Here is a 21,758-nt window from a genome sequence, read left to right on the forward strand (position 1 = left end):
CCAAAGGTCACGGCTATAATTTACAATCAAAATCGTTCTTACACAGAGCATTTTTCATTTTTTTTCAAAATTTTCATGAAAAATCTTCTCATTTGTATTTTATGCTTGTAGATCCAAAACTTTTATTTACATGATTTCTCTATGAAATTCTATTTAAGGCAAGTTATGTAGACCTTCCATAAATCTTCTTACTGTGACAGAACATTTGGATTTTAGAGGAAGAAGAAAATCTTCAATTAAAAGAAACTTCTGGTGAAAACATGACTTTTTCTTACCAAAGTTTACTTGATTAAATTTTTGAAACCTAGATGTACAAATAAAAATAATAATAGTTGACTAAACTATTATGCATACTGTCATCTTAGTGGAACCATTTTCTTGAAAAAACCAAAATACTCGCTCCATCTTTAACATAATAATATTCCTAATGCAAATTAAGTTCGATATCCCGGATTTTTTTTTAAACCAGCTACGAACGTGGAACCTTCAAAAGAATAGAATGCAATCATTACAGATACAAAATTTGAAACGTTTACTTGACAAACGCTCTAACCTACTCTCATTGACAAGAAAAGACTACACACTGCCCTGATAGACTTAATAAAGTCAAGTCTCCTTAATTAATTAATTCGTACAGTGTTAAATGGAAACCGCGTTATATGAAACTCAAAATTAATACAAATTAAATATTTTTTTTAAAAAAAAAAGAAAAGCAATACAAGAACATCAAACAATTTAACCGAATCTTTTTTTTTAAATTGATGTTAGGTGTTATTTGGGTGCTTTTATATGGTAATGATTTATTAAAGAGAACGTTTCTTGAATGTTAAATACTATAAAAAACAACTAAATAGTTAATAAATACAGGGAGCCGAGATTTCATTAATGGACGATAATCATTTTTGTTAAATATTCTTGATTCTCAGTGACGGAGGCTGTGATCGGAGCTGTAAATTCGATATGATTAAGTTTATAGTGTTGAAGTACAACGGTTCCTACACACCACCTTAGTGTAATATCACAGGATCGCAGTTCGATCACTAGATATTTTTTTTTTTTCTAATCGATGATACCTCACTTTAGCTGTAGGTTAGATGTAAAGTAAGAATAAAAAGCAAAAACAAAAAAAAGAATTAACTAGCCCGATAGAATGAGCCTGTCGGAATTCTCGGGGCTACATCAGAGAGAAGTGTAGCCGAGGCAGGCTCATTAGAGCTACTTAGGTCCTAAAGTAAGGCGTGTCTTAAGTGGTTAAGCCTATAATCAGTGCTAACAAGCCGACACTGTTTTGGAACAGAGCTCTTCTTTTCTGACTGCGCGGCAGACAATCATGGTACTACCAAACTTCTATGAGTGAGAAGCGTACAATAAGCATACTGCTGGCACCTGCTTAGTTATTGATAATGACTTGAAAAATAATAATAATACCCGAGGCATAAGATCGAACTTACAATAATTTATTCCCAGCCTAGATTTGTGTTATTGGTTACTATGTGTGTGATTATTGTGTCATTTTTGGAGATTTTAGTTGCTGAATTAAAAAAATAAATCTGATATGAATACTCCTTGACTTTTTACTGCTATTCTTAAGTTCTAACTCGTAAATTTTCTCGCAAACTATGCTTATTTAAATAATACTTAATTCTTACTTAAAGAGTTTAAGGAATTTTCTTCAATCTCGAAATTCTACTTTATCATACTTGAACAGTACATTAATGATAAAACTGTAAAGTACATAAGTGGTCCTTTATATATAAATATAAATCCGTTTTAAACTACACTCAGAAAGAGGCAATTTTGACATATATTATTAAGATTAAGTTACACTCATTTCTAGGAGGTAATTCAATTTGGAAATAAATGGAAAGCAATAGCGTATGCCCAAAAAGAACATGGATGTGTATGCAGAATCATTTTAAAAAAATCGTTAATAAATGAATTGGAAATGTTTCCCAGTGTGACGCCAAGACAGATCAAACACTTAAGATACAACAGAAAGATTTGTATCGATGTAGGTTCAAGAAATTCGTTGTGAGCTAATCAATTCGATCTATTGCTGAAAACATCTTGTTTAAAACAGTTTCTATTTGTCCTTTTTTTCAATACCAATTTGTTGTTGCTGTAGTGTTTCACTAGAAATCTTAATATGGTGATAAATTTAAACATTGACTCTCATGTAGCCGTTATTTTTTCATCAACTGCGATGATTATTAGTGCCCTAGGCAATATATTATTGTTAACTCTAGTAAAAGAACTTTAGGTTATTATATGAACAAAAAAGTTTAAACATTCAAACACCTTTCTACCTATGTTTTTTTGGATTATTTTTTATTTAAATGCTACAACGATTTCTACTAGCAATATATTTAATCTTTTAGTTGAGTGCAAATAAGCAGCATGCAAAACCTTAACTACCTATTCATGTGCATTTGTAAATAAATTTTTAATAATCTTGGAATCTGAGATTTGAATTCATTAAAATTTCCCATAATGCAATAGACAAAATCAAGAAGTTTTATTTTCTTTTTAGTGCAGGTTATGTGGAAGGAGTTTCTCACAGAAGTGTTAATGCCAGTGTTTGTTTTTGTTGTCCAAAAAAAGGTATGAAGATCTGAAGATTGGAACTAAAATAATAACTAAAGTGATAAGCTAACTACTTGGCAAATATTTCTTTCCACCTTCACAATCTGCAAGTCTAAATTGTTATCTAAGATCTTGCAAGTGAGTAAGCTGTTATTAGCTAACTTTTGTGCATGTTTATTTAATCTTTCTTTTTTTTTAAAAAAAACTAAAAACATTTTATCCCCTCACTCCCATTATAAATAGTAATTATTGTCTTTGGATTTATTATATCTACTTTATTTACATACTTATCACACTCGTTCTGTTTTTATTGATATTTAAAGAACAATTTATATCCACAACGCTTGTGTAAAAATTCACTTCTCTTAAAACGAACAAACCTATTTAATACGCTACTACTTAATGTCTTCTACCGTGTGAATTTCTTTTTAAATGTTTTTCTTGAAACAATACTTAATACTGAAAGGTTTACGAAGCTGCCGTGTTAGTTTGGGTAGTTTGTGCACCGAAAATGGTGCTTTGATTGAGAGGATGTTTACACTAATTATTATGCAAAATAAATATTGTAAAAAGTAAATCTAGGTTCTGAAAAGTTAACCGTTCGCTACGCAAACATGACTTTTAATTTTTTATCTTCCAAATAACTTAGGGATGAGGAGCACTGATAGTAATGAATGAAGTATAACTTCTTCAAACACTCAAGCTAATGTTTCATTTTTTTTTTCTATTTTGGTTAATTTTTTTTGCTGGTCAACCATTAATAATGTGATTTAAAGCTAAGTTAAGATTTCGGGCTGAATATGTGATGGTTTTGTGATAACTAAAAATCTATGACTATTACATATTCGAAACCGTGCAGTAAACGGCACTTTAGTCTAGAGCTTAAGTTTACCCACTCTTTTAACTCTCTTTAAGGAGGAAAAATGTTTCAAATATAATTAGCAGAACTGCGGAATCTCAAAATTTTTATTTCAAGTGTAAAACACTGTGCAGAAAATTTGAAATTATTGCAGGAATAATGGGCTCTTCATAGACAAAAAACTCCGTTGGACCCACACACTAGTCTTAAAAGACAAAACGTGCGAAACTACTATACAGACTACTTGGACTACGCTACAAATTGCCCATAGAACTCGAAACGCTTAATATACAATACTATCCTCAAACCTATGTGGACTTACAAACTAGAACTATGGAACTCTCTGTGTGGAATATTTAAAATCAAGACTAATAGAGCAGGAAGAGGATAAAGGAGAATAAAAGGGGGAATTTCCTACATTGTAGGGGGTGGGGGACTCAGCCAGTTGGATCATTGTTTAGACATAAAAAATAAAACTAGGACTTCTCTACTGCCGCTACTCTTGCACGCAATCTGGTGGTATTTCTTGTCGATTTCACCAAATTAACAAAGTTCTAGCATATTGATTTTACTGCTATTGATACATGCTAAGGGTAAACACTGTTTACGGGTATTTTTATGCAGTTATCGTTTAGTGTAAGCGCTGTAATCAGTTTTATAGGTGCACATATGTTCTAGCATTGGAGAGCTTGTTTAGTTTTTTTTGGTTTTCTTGGTTCCGGTTATATTTTTTTGTACCAGTAGGGTTACTGCTAGATCTCCATTCATTTCTCTTAATTTCCTCCACTTCACTGATGTTAGCGCTGCAGTGGTGTGTTCATCCCCTTGTAGACTCAATTGATGATATCTTTCTTTATTGTTCCGTTAACTCCCTCTATTAAATTTATCATATTAATGTTTTATGCGGGCACTGCCCCACGCTATGTCTATTCGTTGCGTTCCTTAACAAATAAGAAGTAATTTTCTTTCATTTTTTTGCTTTAATTAAGGGATTTGTCTCGTATTTTATGCCCATAACTTTCGAAAGTTTCAGTAAAAAATTTGTGTTTTAGGTTTTTTCTTTTTGCTTATACCATCGGCTTAATATTATGTGAACACCCCATGAACTTTAATCTTGTAATCACAGTTAACAATAACACCTAGTATTTATTACTATTTTAGTATATAAAGAAAATCGTTGAAATACTTTCTTTTCATTAGAAGAAATATTAGGATCGTTCAGATTTTCGAATCTGAGCTTTCACTATAAATACATATTTTTTGAGGTTCTCTGTAGGAAATGGTTTTTACTTCCGAACTAGGTCTCTTGGTTTTAACTAAAACTATGTACAGCTCCCTGCCCGCTGAATAATTTCTTCGAACTCTGGATTTTAACAACTCATTTAATCTTGCTTAAGATTGTGGAAATGATAGGTACATTACAGTAATATCACTTTAAATTTAGTTAATTAAGCCATTAATCGAAGATTTTGGAGAACTGTTTCAATTTGGGTCAATGCAAATGAAAAATCTATCAAAACTCAAAAGAGTAAAATAATAGATGTAAAGTAGCTTTTCTGGTTTAATACCTGCAGAAAAACCCCTTTCTTGGAAAACTTTTTCAAGTAAATGTTGAAGAAACCCAAGAGTGTTTCTAAGTATGCGATATTTAAAGAAAATTAGATCAATTTTTGAGAGAAATTGGTGGAAAATGGAACTTATGCTTGATGGATTAAAAAAAAAGAAAAAAGAACTCACATACAAACAGTTTTCTGAAAATTTATGGACTTTAGAGACCTCAAAACGGACATTTTGCAAAACTTTCCTTATCTAATTTAAATTTTACTTAAATACAAATTTTGTGAACTTCAACCTGTTAATACAGAGAACTTTTTCTTTTTATCAAAAAGGATGTAAGTTGGTTGGTTCTCTTAATTTCTTTGTAATGTTATTTATTTGGCAAATAATATATTTTTATTTATTATTACAGGCCATTTCTTACCGTTCTCAAGCAATACAAGAACAAGTTGAAGAATACAGAGCTTCAGAGGACGTTGTTAAAAGATTAAAGATGTCCATGGTAAGAATCTGTTTTCGTTATTATTACAAAAATAATATCGTAGATAAAGTTCAAAGATTAAGTTAGCCAGCTAGACAAACTTCCCTCAATAGATTGTGTGATTTGGTAATCGTGCGATTTGACTTCTCTAAATTTAAATCTGGAGAAACTTGTTTATCCGAGATGTCTGCAGCTTCATTACCCTGCAAATCTACATGTGAGATCGTGTAGAACAAAATCTAATCTCAACATTCTTCTCAGATGTACTCTTGATTTCTTATCTGTTCCTGAATGCTCCCTGTAGTTTCTAATGCTGTCCAGTCTGTGCTTACTGTGATTTGTACCCAAAATTGCTGAGCCCCCAATCTTTGACCAACGCCGGTTGCTCTGTGTGTGTGTGACTGTCATACGTTCTTTTGTTTTCTGTCTGTAAATTTGATGTAGGGAGTCGTTAAATTTAGTTTACTTCAAAATCTATCAATTAGAAATACTATTGAGTTGATTTTTTCAGTTTTTTGAGATTTCTGACTTTTATTGTAGTTCCATTATTTCTAGGAAAATTCGTTTTATGACAGTTCTGAGGATGAGGTTTTCCGCTCCTCTAGTGTCATTTCAGAGTGCTGAATGGCAAAATGTGGAATTTTAGTGCAATAAATATCTTTCCAAAAATTTCGAAGTTTGATCCTTTGAGAGTTCACTGTCAGAGAAAATCGTGTGCGATTCAAAACCAGGTTGTTGATCAAGTGAAATCAGGACGACCATAATAGTTGTAGAAACGGAAACAAAAAATACATTTGCGCCAATCTTGGACGAACAGCGGGCGATGTTGTTGTGTTGCTTTATAAAACTACACAGTGTTCTAGCTACATTATGTAGATGATTTGAATTCTATCTGGGAGGTCTGCTCTACCTCCAGGAGAGGGAGTCCGCCTTTCTACGCCCCTACATCATTGGCGAACAACCTATTTATATTTATAATATTTGTGTTTAAAAACCCATTAATTAATTATTTAAATCTTACATGCCAGGAGTTTCAGTAATTAATATGAGAGGGTTGTCAAAGAAATTGTAGACCAGCGAACCAAGAAATCAAATTCGAAATTGTGACTTAATTTTTTTCTTGGTCTCAAATTCTCTCAGATGTGTGCGTCTATTCGTGTAGGTAATAATATGTTAAACTTTAATTGTTAGTTATGAACAGTTAAGATGATTTTTGTTTTCGGATTCTGATTGGTTGAACAAAGTAATGGATTAATGAGTGACGTTCTAATTATTGCGCTCTTAATAGCCTCTTCATCTTTCTCTCTCTCGCACAAGTTCTTGATTTTGTGCATTCTCTTTACGCTTATAAGGAGGAAGTATTGCGCTCGCATCAGTATTTAAAATACAGAAATTCATGTTTTGAGATTCCTGAGTTTGAAATATATCTGAGGAAGAGAGACAATCCATGATTGCTAGTCAGTTTGTAGAAAATTCCAGGACCGTTAGAATCACCCTACTGTAAAGTACGTACATTTTTCTGAGATTTTCTCGATATGCCTCCTCTCGTTTTCTCTAAATTTCGTTTGTAGATCAAAAGTTTTCATAGAATCAATTTCCTCCGAGAATTAGTTTGAATATTATCAGGTGTAAGTAATATTGTTCCTTTGAGTAAGCAAATGGAGAACTGCAGTAAGAGAAAAGTCGTATCCGTGTTCACATTAGATTTTTTTACTTCCGAACGAGGACGCGGTTCAGGATTTACTGCAATAAATGATAAAGTCACGAAGTAGAAAACACTAAAAGGAATTCAAAAGTGGTTCAGTATAGTGCGGTGGGAAATGGGATACTGGAATAAAAGTAGCCACAGAAGTGTTAGAGAGAATAAGGGAATCACAGAAAGAGAGAGAGGTCCATGGTGTACCACCAACCACCAGTCCTCCTTGACTAAGTTGGTTATCTTTGCACGTACTTCTCCAGAATTAAACGTGCGGTAAACCAGGAGGGAAGGAAGAACTATGTGATAAGAGACACAAGTTTTAGTAGTAGTAGTTAGGAGAGTGATGGCAAAGTGGTTTGCTAGATATGGAATCAGCGGGGGTGGACCAAGCGCCCAAAGTGCGCCTTCCACACAGGGGAGTACTGGGTCCAATTAGGCAAGCCAGTGTCTGCCATTGTGTGTTTGGTGCAGAGTGAGGGAGCTCCACTAGTGAAACTGTCTGTGGGATGGTAAAGAAGCGTGACGCCCGTGGGAACCGAGGCACGTGATCCTAGCGACGTGACTGACCAACTCTTCTAAGACTCTCTCTTGGTTATTACAAGCCACTGGGTGACTGTACGTCTCTTAGCGTAACTTTTCTATACAATACTAGCACGTATTGTACCATCAGCAGCTATATCACCCAACTAGCTTTGGTCGTCCTCTTTTTTTGTTGAAACCTTGCGCTGCTGTGTGCTATATGATCACATTTATGATTTGGACAGCAACCACCTCCTCACTTTCTTTGTGTACAATCATTACAATTGGATTATACAGGTTATATCAAGGTGTTGATAATCTTATATTTCACTGATTCGTAGCAGATGTCCCTTCGAAGAGATGTTACTTATTGGAAATCAAGACAAAGAGAATAAGAAGCGAGAAGAACAGGTGAAAGAAAAAAAAACTCGCGTGGCTTCACGTAGAATCACAACCAAATTGCGTCACCAATCACGCACACAAGCCAATTCTTCTTGACGGCTGTGAAAAGTTTACAACAAGAACAAGGTTGGTGGATATCCTATATAGGATACAAAAAAAGAAACTGTTGCGAACATGTTTGACTAAAATTCTGAGATCCAGGGAATGCTTTTAATATAGAGTTTGTATTAAATGTCATTTGGCTTAATTATAAGTTTATTATGTAAAAGAACTTAAGAGAGAGATCGTGCAGTCCCCCTCCAGAGCCCCTTAGAGAGGAATCGTGTCATCTCCCGGCACTCCTCTATCTGGCAAAGAAATTCTTCATTTGCAATTTTAATTCCCACAAGTATCACTGAGTTAGTAGTCGTTTCACGATTCAGTGAAATGACATTTTTAAGGGTAGTCTTCCCCCTGAAATGTAATTTCCTGAAAAATAAAATGTAACTTAATTTTTTAGGTGAGGCATGAGGCCTTTCTTCTTTTAATAATAATCGAATAGATGTTTCGAGTATTTTCAACAATTAATCTCCTTTATAAAACAGTGAGAAACAAGAGTTGTTATTTTCTATCTCCCTTTGGCTTCCTTCCACTGTGCACCGTCCTTGAACTAAGAAAAAAAAGGTACAATACTGCTAGATAAATCATGGTCACAATGGAACTCACTGTTGTCATCATAGATGGAACGTTGTAGAATATTTAAAATTCCTTCAACAGTAGAGAAGAGTTCAGCGCGTGACTACTTTACGTGATCATCCTTAGTGCAGCGCAGTGATCACCTGCTCCACAATGACAAGACAACTTTGGAATTCCTTAAGAAGTACTATTAAATGCTAAGCAATAATTTAATAATAAGAGGCGAGTAAAAGGAGGAAAAAGGTTTTATAAAAAATATAAATAGTTAATGCTAACAGTAAAAATACAGCCATGCTTTGGCTACAATATTGCCCCTTTAGACGTGGATCTTTTTTTGGTATTCAGGACTTGTTAATGTAAATGGACATATTAAAAGAATATATTTATTACCAATCCTAATTATATCACGAAAATATGTACCTCAGCGTACTACATCTATAACATTCTAAGTTTTATAACTCTCTGCAACTCACCTTTGATTGTTATATTTATTTCAGGTTACTGAGGTCTAAGTCCTGACCATATATTTCTGGTGAAGATCAGATATAGTCTCTGGAAAGGGATTTCAAATTGGCGTAGAACACAGAAGCTTATTGGCAATGTTTTGAATCTTGGTTAGTTTTTTGCAATGTGCATTTTTGATTAACTTACATGTTTTAAAATATACATATAAAGGTGTTTTTTTTTTGCTTTCGGAATTCGTGGTACAGGAAAATGGATTAATATGAAATTGTTCAAATTAATACTTTAGATCAATCTATACTTTTAAAGAAAAATCATTAAGGCATTTTCGGAAAAAGAAAAAAATCTCAAAAAAGTGAAAAGTCTCTTCGTAAACGGTTTTGGAATTTTCTACAAACTTAAAATTTTGGCCACACTTTTATTTTACACTCCTTTATTATTATGTAGGGTAAAAAACCGTATATTATAAAATGGTCTGCCAAACCTTTCTCCCAGGAGTACCCTTGTGCCTGGAAAAGTAAAGGATATAGGCTACGGTGAGTGGTTAGTACAATTCTGTATGCATCTATAATCAGGTTCCCTTGCTAGTTCCAATCTAAATATAAAATTTCGCTTCCTGCAATTATTTTTTTTACTTTCATTAATTATTTAGAAAAAAAAAATTAAGATCGTTTTCATGTTAACCCTAAATAGAAATAAAGAAATGTTCGGCCACAGTCAGAGAAAGTCTTCATTATAAAACACCTTGTTATTGGTGCCGAACATTTCGGTTACTATTAGTGCCCTTCATCAGAAGCTCCTGGGAATTGAAGCAATGTCCAGTAGCGCTCGCATAAACAGTTTTACAATGGAAGTTTTTCTTTATCCGTTGTTGAGCCTGACAAATTATTATGAACCAGATTTATTAGATTTGAATCCTCAGTACTTCTTTGATTCCCTCCTACGTATTTTCTCGCATTTTATTTAATACCACAACGTCGTAGAATGTTGTGCGTTTAATAAAAATAGAGAAATGCGAGTGGCCAGAAGGTTATCTCTTAAACTCAAATATTCCAGTATATCGTAATCAAAAGTCTCTCAGGAATCTCCTGTTGAAAGCTTTATTTTCTCCACATACTACCATTCTTTGGCTGTTTAAGTTCTTGTAACGAGCAATTCAAACCAAACATTCTTTTCAGTTTGCTAGATACACTTGTGATTTAATTATTACTTGAAGAAAAATTTAAACAGAAAAAAAAAACGTAATTACTGACTGATCTCAACTGGTAAAAACTGCCTTAGAAAAATCCAGTTAATTATCTCTGTACTTTTTACTAGATAGAGTAAGAGTTGCATAACCTTCACCTATAACCTTTATTTTATTTTTCTTTATATATATATATACTCCACAACTTGTAAGTTTTGACGTGTTTTGTTTTCCACAGCCTTAGTTATCCCATAGTTGGTTGAGTGTAGTGTGAGAGATGGGATATTTATATACAATACGCACATACTGTTTTTACAGAGTTAACGAGTGTAGGCTGGTACGACTGCTGGACTAGTTGGTGTCGGTGGTGGGATACTGATCAGAGATATGGAAGCTGTGAAGGAGTGTAGCTCGTGAGGCCGCCCGGCTGAGGTACTATATCTTCTTCTTCTTCTTCCTCTGCCTCTGCTCCTCCACTACTTCTTCAGCGGTACAAAAGGTTAAGGAAAGAGGAGAAGCGTGCTGGCCATAACACAGACAGAGAGGGACCCCAGAGATCTTTGTCTGTCTGTCGGTATTTTACCCCAAGCGTGGGAAGTGTACAAGAGTTGAGGCGCGTGGCTCTGCAACGTCCACCCTCTTCTTCTTCTGGACTGCTTGCTTTCTTCCACTGTCGGCCAACTTCGTGCAGTCTCTCTTTCATTTCTCCTGTTGCTTCAACTTAACTTCATACTTCACGTTTTCTCCTCTTTTTTTTCTTTTAATGACCGTCTTTAACCCACCATCGTTTTATAAATAAAGCTGATGTGAATATAAACCATGTGTGACTGGACTCGTGAAGCTCCAAGGCTGCAACTATCTCAAGTCAATGAAGATTTTAATAACTCTTCAAAAAAAAAAGTCAGATTGTATTCTCACTTAGTTGAAGTGGAGTAGCCCCGAAAATAATATTGTATTTTAATGTGAATACTCCACAACACGTTCTCTTGCAAAAATTTCCCATATTTCCAATTTCGGAAACTTACTAAATATTAGATGGCTTCAGTTAAAAATTGCTTAAAGGTTAGCGTGACTTCCAGTGCTCTTAAGGCCTGGCATGAACACACACACTGGTTTTTGCTGCTCTTCTAACACAAGGTTCTTAACCAACAGTTTTTGTAAAATCGTATTATCTCACTGACCGACTGGAAAGCTTCTCGAAGTTCCACCTCAACTAAGTGCCCAAAAATAGAAAAATTATCAAATAAAAAATTATAAATCTATGTGTGCTTAGTACGAAGCTTATATTAAGAAAAAAAAAATCACAAAAGTCTTATAAAGATAAAGACTTTTATCCAAACTCGAAATTTTAGCCAAACATTTAACCATCTTGATCTGAGAACTTATTAAATCCAACACATTTAATTCTGACTAAATAAATGATAAATGCAGTACAATTCATGACGTGGCACTTTCGAGATAGGAAGAACCTTCTTGAGAGCATCGGCGGTGGGTACCAACTTACTGGTTAACGGATCTCACGCTTCCCTCAAAAGCATTCTATTACAGTGAACCTCTATTTGAAACCATTTAAGATGTAGTAAATATTCCAAGTTAAAATAAGTGTTAAACAAATGTTTGTAGTAAGAAAAAGTCATGTGAGTCTACATACTAAATTTTTATTTTACTTTGACTACCTCAAAGGAAAAATAAACTCAATGGATTGTTCTGTTCTCTTTTCCTTCGTATCGAATAACACTTTTTAGTTCAAACGCATCGAGTGCGAAAGGAAGGATAAAAAAAATGGTGACGTATAACAAGTCGTGAAAGCTGGAAGAACGTATGACTAAAGGTGGATAAGGTGTAACCTGAGAAGATCTTAGGCCGATAAAAGTTTTAAGATCTTATCTGGACCGACTAAGTTAACACGCGCATAATTGAGACTTTCCTTTTTACAGGCACTAGCGGCACACACACAAAAAAAAAATGTAAAGGAAAGAATATGAATATGTGATGATGAAGGCAGGGAGATGAAATATTTACATGGAAATCCGAGATGAACATAGTATCTAGAGAATGGTCAGAAGTAAGGCAAGGCACCAGATGGTCGTACAAAGAGGAAGAGGGTGCCATATTGGTCCACTAAGGGGTAAGCTCTCAGGGTTATAATTAGTTTAATATGTTAGAGAAGTGTTGCAAGGTGATGATAGTTTGGATATCCGACCTTTGCGATAGATTTTACAGGAAGTGCTAATTATAAATAGATTCTACTTAAAAAAAGTGTAACAGGAAGATTCAAAAAAATCATTGGAGATATTTATGAAATAACTGTTGTGAAAAAAACTGTTAAATAAGAAGTGCACTGGAGAAGCGATTTAGCCCCAATTAACTCCTGCACTGCATTTGATCCAAATGGATAATTAGACCATGGAAAAGTGGCCCACCAATCAATTTACCTGGAATAAACCGCGAAAATGGCTACAAAAAATCGCTTCAATCTATGAAAATGTAAAAATTCTTGGTTTGTTTGTTTATTTTTCACTATTTTCTCATAAACCAATTGAAAAACTCGTTAAATTTTTTAATTCCTACGTTACCGACTCATGTAGCTAACTAAGCTTAGTGATCTCACCGATTTTTGGAGCATTTTTCGAGTTATACACCTTGCACGAAAAAATTTCTTAGAGACGTCTGGGGTATGTGCCAGGTATGTCTAAGAGTCTCTGATTCGTGAAAACTGGATTAGCCTCTTCTTCAGGAAGCTTTGGCCGTTCAAAGCGATCTTCCTAGTCTATTAGTAACAAAGTACTGACATCTCTAACCCTCGCATAATACGCAAACAGAGATGTTCCTAAGACTTGGCAAAAGTTAAACTGAAAAAAAGTTAGGATTAAACTTTCAATATACATAATAGTTGATCATTATAAACCCGTTAACTTACAAGTTACACACACACACACACACACACAGTTTGTAAAAAAATTAATAAAATAAAAAAACAAACCTTTTTTGGGCTCAAAATGGAAATTATTTTAGGGAGCTCAAAAATTAAACACGATTTTATATCTTACAAAGTATTGTACGAGAAATAAACATGATGTTTTCACACGAGTTTTTGTCTTATACATACTTCTAAATCTGAAGGTTCTAACAAATTTTCTTCAAACCCCGAACACTTAAATCACATTTAATTTTTACGAAAACTATAATATTTGTAACCGTACGTTAGTTAAACAGAAATTTGATCCCGAAAAATTAAAAATTATTTTTGGGTCACGATGGATTCTGGTAAATAGAGACCAATTAAAAAAAAAAAAAAAAAAAAAAAAAAAAAAAAAAAAAAAAAAAAACGCGTACTCAGGATCCTTAAAAACGGTAATTTCCGATAAAATAATAAAATAGCAAACATACACATTGAAATACCTTCTTTTGCCTTAGAGTAAGAGTACTAAAAATGGCATTATTTAAGGAGGCTTAGACACTTAGTATTATGTGAAGATAGAAAGATGGTAAAAATCTTTTATTGTAAATTGATTTTATCTTATGCTAGAATCTCTTTCTCGGATTCCATTGTGGGATTACTATTGTCAGTAGTTGAGTATTTACAGGTGTTCAAATGAAAATATTAGTACAGCCACATTTATGGAAGAAGTGCCCTCTACACTAAATAATATCAACACTTAACTCATTCGCCATTTTCTAAAAAAAAAAAAAAAGAACACTTTTGCAAACTCAGGGGAACTTAAAACCGATATTTCCGGTCAGTAGTTGAATTACGCAAATTTGGTATGATTGCAACAGGTAGTTACTTCCTTTCTTTGTCTAGTAAAGGAAGCAAAAAAGAAAAAAAACTACTTTTAATTATTTACAGGGAAGGGCAGTGACAGTTGTTTACAGTGTAATGAACAACCCTTAACGAGCACAGTGAGATGTACTTACACCAGCCCTCCGTCTCTCCTAAGTACCACCCTTTTTAATTTCAACTTCACACTCATTTAATCTCACAAATGCACTTCTCTATCCCCTTTCTACTAGCTAGCAAGTTACCCTAACAGTTTTTCTTTTTATGCAAAATACTTCTGGACAGCTGGGATTATATTTATTATAGAGAATATTAGATATAGTGGAAGTTATAAAAACTAACTAAACAAATTATTTAATTGTAATAAAAAGGAATTGATCTATCAGGAATTAGAGTTACAACTAAAATGAGTACGATTAAAGAGGTGTACGGAAATGTAGGTGTTCCGTGTTGGATAGCTCCTGGTAACAGGTGTTCTCCTGATAGTGGCCAGGTAAGTTGCAATGAGGGTCCACTCAGGTATCTATCGATCTGCGCCTACCTTCATTCACTGACACCACCCTTGGTACCCACCACACTAATCTGTCGCTCACCTCTAACTATCTTGCCAATAGTTAACTAGCCTACATCACTCGTAAAGTCTACCACCTCTACAAAAAAAAAATATTTTTACTTTCTCTTACTAAGCTTAAGGAAAGTATAGCAATCGTGCCAAATTTTAGAAATTTAAGCTTTCACCGTAAATCTCCATTTTGAGGTCTCAAAAAATTTAATATTTGAAATAAAGTGTGTGGGTGTTTATAAATTTTCTCAAAAACTGAAAAAAAAGATCGCAGAAAGATGAGAACCTTCAAATTTTAATTTGGTCCTTACTAGGAATTTTAACATCTTTTCATCCATTACTTCCATTTTAACAGCATCGACACTTTTATTTAAACTTTTATACTTATTGTACACATTTTAGTCTAGAACATTTATTTGAAACATTTTTCCAGGATAAACGAGAGAAAGCAGGTAAAAACCTTTTGATGGAGGAGACCAAGGCCGCCGCCATAGATCGGCTGTAGAGTCACTGATGATGTTTTATTGAATAATAAACATTGTAAGTAGCATTTTACGCAATTAGTTAAATTTTATAAAGTAACTGAGGCATTAGATAAAATGGCAGGAGTGTTCATAGTCTGCCGCTAACATTTACAAAAAAAATATCAATAATTTTTATTCCCAATTTTCTGTAGAAATAGCGTTCTAAGAAAGGAAAAGTTTTTTAAACGGTCGACGTAGCTAAAAAATGAAAACTCCCAGTAAGTTCATTTTTATTTCTATATTCGGTGACCCCATGGAAATCTAGAAATAAGCTTAATTTGATGTAGAGAATTTGACTTCCATATTTTTAGTTTCTGATACACATTACACTACCCCTGGTCTTGTGCCACAAGAAAAATGAAATCAACTATATTTATTGGTCTTTGAAGTACGTAGTTCTGCATTAGGATGGGTGTGACAAGATAGCGCTCCCAACCAACAGTGGTGTTATGAGAAAAATAGAAAGTGTACCACCTAAATCCAAAAGAAAGTGTGTGAACATTGGTTTTCAATGAATTAAATTACCATACTGGAGATTGCACCTACAGTGTGGTTTCTCGCTGGACCTGTTTAAGATGAGTAGTAATAAGTATATATTATTATACATATACTGAAATATGCACATCTCGCGCTGAATTTAAACTAAATGCCGATTAGAGCAGAGGAAGATTGGAAGGCCCACTTGGCCGCGGTTCGTGGATGAATTCTAGTTGCCTTCTGGTTAAGGTTAGGAATCTTTTTTCTTCTTGTTTTAAAGACATTACCATAAGTTCGTGACTCGTTGCGCCGGCATCCATCGTTTGGTCCATACAGCTCTGGAGGAGATATCTCTTCGGGTTTGGTTTAACTTAGCCGCAGGGCATTTCTTTCAAGATCTCAGCCTAGCTAGCAATAGTTGAAATAGTTTTTTGTAGTTATCAAACAGATTATTTAAGCCGCTTTAGCTGCACGGAATTTCAAGTTTTTTCTTATTCATAATTCCATGTTTAGCGCATGTAATTAGCATAATTTCAGAAATGCATTAATACGAGGGACAAAGTGAAAAAGGCCTTGGCTGTTCATGGTTCAATCATCCATGTTCAACGCTTTCCCAGTGAAAGGCGATTCTTGAATGCCAATTACGCCCGCTATTTGATTTAAAACATTTTCCGGCTACAAATATCTTGGAAGATTTGTGATTGTGGTGGAAATCAGAGGATCTAAAAAAATTGCGTTTAATAAAAGAATTACGCTCCAGTAATTCGTAGTTCAGATCTCTGAGTTATTCTGACAGTTAATCGACATTGTCATTGTTTTACTATTTTGTTAGGTGGTCAGTAAAAAGAATTCACTGGCCATGACCTTTTCGATTATGAAATTGATTTCATTTATTTTTAGTGCCGAGTCATCGCCTTCCGTCCTTGCTGACAAGTTTCTGGAGAATAATGGTGGGCCTGAAGTTTTAGCATTTTAATAATGGCGGCTACTTTCTTGGATAAATTTTTCTTTTATTGTAATTTTTAATGCGTTGCACCGATTATTGTGATATGCCCTTTGATCCAGAAAATGAAAACTTCTCCAATGAAGTGTTTTTGTCCCTTCTTCAGTATGGCAGATGTTTCGCTCATGTTGATGAATTTCCATAAAACATTGAATACGGAAATTCGACTTTATCATATTTCCTCTTTCCTGGTATAGGAGTGTTGACTTTCATGTTTTCAACATCGACAAATAAGGAAATTCTACAGAATATTTTGTGTTTTTGAGAGAGACTTAGCTTGTTTAAAGTGCCAGGTTTAGAGTGGTGAAGCGAAAGAAGTCATAAGGCGATTTAGGGTTGTGGCGGTCCATAGTCCAGTCACGCGACAGTCGGCCACAAAAAATCTTTTTTAATACCGGAACTGTCTAGCTATCTCTGGCTTACACAGACTCACACACAGTCTCCTCCTCTCCACTTCATTTAACTTGCAGTGTGGCCAACAAAAAAAAGAAAAAAGTTTATACTTTCCTCTCCCTTCAGTCTGCTTCATTTGTACTTCCTTCTTTTATGGCACCACAAAATGTCAGTATGGAGGGGGAAAAAAGATAAAGAAAATTGTAAGAGGTAATTGTTAAAACACTGACGCGTCTGAGACACGAGAGTCCATAAAAAAAAAATCTGTACGTCTTAACTAACCTTAGAGTGACTGGACACCTGCTGGGGGAGCCTTATCTGCAGTTTGTACACACTGCTCGCCCACTTAAAGGCTTTTAAATTGACCGGATGTGCGTGACGATCTGGGAGGTAAAAAGAAATCAGGCATGAAACAATCAGAGCCAAAGAACATTTCCAGTCAACCTGATGCTGAAACTATTGCTGAAATCCGGCTAGAGCCCGCCTTCCAGTTCGGAGCTTACAACATGATTACATCCCCTGAGTGTCTTTAATGTGGAAACTAAATATTGTTTTCCAAAAATGTATATTTTTACTTTCTCATTCCCCTTATGAGAGAAAATTCTGAAAACTTGTAGATTCCCGATTTTGAGTTCTCGACGGAAATTGATATACCCGGGTGAAGCTGAAGTGGTCATAGATTTCAGGTTCCCCATTCTATTGATGGAGAAAATATTTGATGCAATTAGCCTGGTTTTCGCAAAAGTAAGAGTGGATTCGCTCTGAATTGTAGGCCTAACGCCCATTCCCCTCTAAGTCCTCCGCATCAGCTCGTAATTTATGTAGCAGGCATCCGTTTCTAGTCTCTAAAACTAAAAACCCCTAAAATGAAGGGACGATGGAGAGACTATTGCCCGCCTCAAAACTATATTATCTCCACAACCTCTACTTTGTGGTTATGCTATATTAACAGTAAACAAAGTCGGATATTAACTAAATTCAAAACACAATAAATCATTTACGTTGCGAAATTAATGTTTAATAACAAACATATTTAGGAAGGGGAGTATGCAAATTAGTGAATGCATCAGCGTACACTTGTTTAAACAGCGTGAAATTGTGCGCTATTTATCAAACTTAGTGAACGCCAATGGGGTGCCTTCATCTCGAGGAAGTTCGACACGATGTTAATGCATTGCTTTAGGGAGGTCAGATTTACCATAAACTAGAACCAACCTCATTACCATATGTCGAGGGGCACAGTTTACTTATGAGAAGTTGTTATAGTATTGACTAATTTAATTACAAAAGCAATGAAAATATTTTCTGTTAACTCTATGGTAAAAGGTGTAGACTGTGACAAATTTTACAAATTGATCACAATAAATGTAGGATATCATCAGCATTACAATCACATTTACACGTTTTTTATTATTATTATTATTATTATTGCTTGAAATATTTTCACTTCTAATTTACACAATTAATATTTCTCCCACAGATTCTTCCATAACTTATTTTTCCTGTCATAAATGAATAAGGCAAAATTTACAGGTTTCGGAGGTTAAGATATAAAAGAATCAAACTTCTTGAAAAGTAAAATTTCAAACATTTCTATGTCTATAAGCTCTAACCACTGTGTAGACAGTGCTTACCCTTATTAAAAATTAGATGGGTATCAACTTTTTCCTCCTGGTACGTAATATATGTACATCTAATATAATAACATTATTAGTTATCTAATTAGTTATTAGTTAATCTAATTATTACGAAAAAGTACAAAAGATTGATATTTTATTTGTAGAATTGCCTTCGCCTTTTAGGGAATATTTTTAATATCAGTGGAATATTTAGCGAACGATTTACTGATTTCGATCGATAAGTTGTGGTTTATCTCATTTTCTGAAAATCATTTTTGCATTTGTGAAAAAAAAAATAAAACCTATGTACATCAAAACATTTGGCAATATACTTTCGCTTACTTGTGGTAAAAAAGAATTAGGCTGTCCCCAACAGATGCACTTCAATAAAAAGAACTTAACAAATAGTATGAAGTGTCATCTATTAAAGGTTAATTATTGTTTGAAGTGTACATAAATAGCAATGTAAATAAAATTGATTGCTAAACACTGATGTTTAATTTTTTTCACTTTTTTTTTTTGTGTTTGTATGTCTGCATAATTTTGCATATCACGCCAGATGTTTAATATTATAAAAAAAGAAATCTTAACAAACAATAATGATAACCAATTTTGGATTTACATTAGGAGTAGGTTATAGTTGTTTGTGTGTGTACACTTACAAAAGATGTTATATGGAAGGTTTTAGAAAGGGTTATAATAGTAATATTAAACTATTAACAATTCATGATATGTATATCACATCTGCCTTATATACAAGACGCTGTGTATACAATCAGCTGGGGACAGGACTGTGGATGAATACGAGGTGAATTAAAAGTCACAAGTCATGCAGAGTAAGTTAACCCTATTTTTTTTATGATGGATCATTCTGCCCCACTATGAGGCAGTTCTGTTCCTTTTACAACATCCGATTTGAAATGATATCTATTAGTGAGAGTGTATCTGTGTGTGTGCTTTGAATGACTCGACATTTCTATAAACTTACCTGTATAAGAGGTTAATAAGAGACAGGTTAATTCAAGGGGAAGTTTATGTTCAGATGAAAATTGGAAAGGTTAGTTACTAAACAATTTTTATTAACAAACTAGTTTAAAAGTTAATCTTTATTGATGAATAATCTTTATTTGCAGAGCATGTTTCTTAATATTTTATTGTTGGTTAATTTTGTTTAAAGAACTTCCTGTGTCCTCTCTCTCTTTCTCTGTTTCAGCTTGTCTTTTTTTTCCTTTGTTACAGATCAGTTTTTTGGTGTGACTACACTTTAGGAGAATGCTTTCTTAACTTGCTGGTATGATTTCTGGCGTTCCAGGATGATAGATACATGCTGAAAAGTTGATTCGAAGTATGTAAATAGATATAAAGGAATAAATAATTTCAATTGTGGGCAAAGGTAACAGTGTTTATGCTTCATAATTATTAAAATTGTTTAATTTTTTTACATAAATATTTATTCAAATTTTAAATAATACACATTTAATGGTAAAAATATGGACTGATCGTGTCTCTCTCAGATTCGAACTGTATTGAAGTTGTAGGTCTGAAAAAAAGCACAGAACACATTGGGACAATGGGGTTGGAGTTTAGTCCAAAAGGCCTCATTGAAATTTGGTAATCAGTACAAGAAGACTATCTTCTTCTTGAGTTTTGGAGTTACTTAAACAAAAAAACAGATATCGGAAGCATTTTTAGCGTTACTTTTGTTAAAATCTTATCTCTTAAAGAAGCATTAGTAAACTTTCTTTCTTTCTTTGCGTACGTTATTCTTCTTGAAGATGGTTAAAAATCTGAATCCCAATTACGAAAAACCAGACTCGCTATGGCGAATGAAATAATTGAAAAATTTATTTGTTTGAACCTCTTTTGGTTTATAAAAAGCTACTTAAATAGGAGAATAACATAATAATAATTATAATTTATGCGCATTTGCTCTCCTCCATAGGTGGCAAATGGAACCAAAATTCTAGGCAGCAATAGCAGTGTGTTTCCAGCCAGATTAATAATAATTAAAAAACAAAAACCACAACAGCTCGTAAGTTTTGTTACATTAATATTATTTATTAATTTACACAAAATGTAATTATAACTTTCCAAATGCTAAATGTAGTAGCACCTACAATGCGCGTAAGTTTTACAATTCCAATATTTTGCTTCAATCGCTTTTTTTTCGTCTTCTTTATCAGTCAGTACTTTGATACTTTCTCTTTCACTCATAACTATTATTTGTAAAACTACGTATAATTAGTTTTGTCATACTTATTAAAGTTACTCACTGAACATTAAAAAAAAATAATAATAATAATAATGTGAATTATTGAATTTTGTTCAGTTTATAATTAATTATTTTTTACACCTATAACTAAAATTTAGTTTCATGGCTAAAAAAGAAATTTGAGACATCTGGGTGCTTGAAATTTCATCATGACGTCTAAGAATACATTATTCATAATTCTACATGGACATAATTTAAACATAATTAATATGAAAACTATATAAAAACAACATAATGTTAGCCTCCAGGTAAAATTCGGTTTCTTATTTGATTAATTTTTTCTTCTGTAAATTTAGATTACAAGATGTAGACTCAATTTATTCTAAATCAATGAAGAAACAGCGTTATAGAAACTAAAATATGCTGACATTGGGGTCCTCAAAAAATTCTGCGGAAAGGGGCCTCATCACAGTGTTGCCACTGACTGGCCAAGTCTGGTTCTTATGGTTACCTCGCAAAGGTTATCATTTGCTGGTCTGTTAGGGTCTCATGTTAGCCTAAAATTAGTTATTTTCTCTATTGTTTTGATGACTTTTTGTTAGTTCTTTTTTTTTTTAGAACTAAGGTTCTAAGTCTAAGGACTCAGTTTTTTTATTTAATTAATGTAAGTTAGAGACGTGATCTACAATATAATGAATGCTTAGAGTGACCGACTTTGGTCATTCTTTATTTTTATACTTCGTATCAATTTGGTTTCGTTGTTA

General features: G+C 33.7%; 2 long non-coding RNA genes across 35 annotated transcripts in view; one reads left to right on the forward strand and one right to left on the reverse strand.

Annotated features, from left to right (window-relative positions):
- LOC141446798 (uncharacterized) overlaps positions 1-21,758 on the forward strand; it is a 60,756-nt gene that overhangs the window by 36,171 nt on the left and 2,827 nt on the right. For 22 of the 34 annotated variants that reach the window (XR_012453866.1, XR_012453868.1, XR_012453872.1 and 19 more), the window contains 9 exons: positions 2,531-2,721; positions 5,412-5,501; positions 8,040-8,226; positions 9,273-9,389; positions 10,742-10,855; positions 12,361-12,551; positions 15,200-15,306; positions 20,022-20,175; positions 20,725-20,814. This is a non-coding gene — a long non-coding RNA (uncharacterized lncRNA). The remainder of the gene's footprint in view (positions 1-2,530; positions 2,722-5,411; positions 5,502-8,039; positions 8,227-9,272; positions 9,390-10,741; positions 10,856-12,360; positions 12,552-15,199; positions 15,307-20,021; positions 20,176-20,724; positions 20,815-21,758) is intronic. The other 12 variants (XR_012453874.1, XR_012453857.1, XR_012453873.1 and 9 more) reach the window with 8 other exon arrangements.
- On the reverse strand, positions 18,530-19,464 carry LOC141446799 (uncharacterized). Its single transcript, XR_012453888.1, has 2 exons — positions 19,125-19,464; positions 18,530-19,044 (listed from the first exon to the last, which is right to left on the reverse strand). It is a non-coding gene; the product is annotated as an uncharacterized lncRNA (long non-coding RNA).

Source organism: Rhodnius prolixus, unplaced genomic scaffold (genome assembly GCF_049639745.1).
Source record: "Rhodnius prolixus isolate KJV_2025 unplaced genomic scaffold, Rpr scaffold_7, whole genome shotgun sequence".
NCBI classification, from domain to species: domain Eukaryota; kingdom Metazoa; phylum Arthropoda; class Insecta; order Hemiptera; family Reduviidae; genus Rhodnius; species Rhodnius prolixus.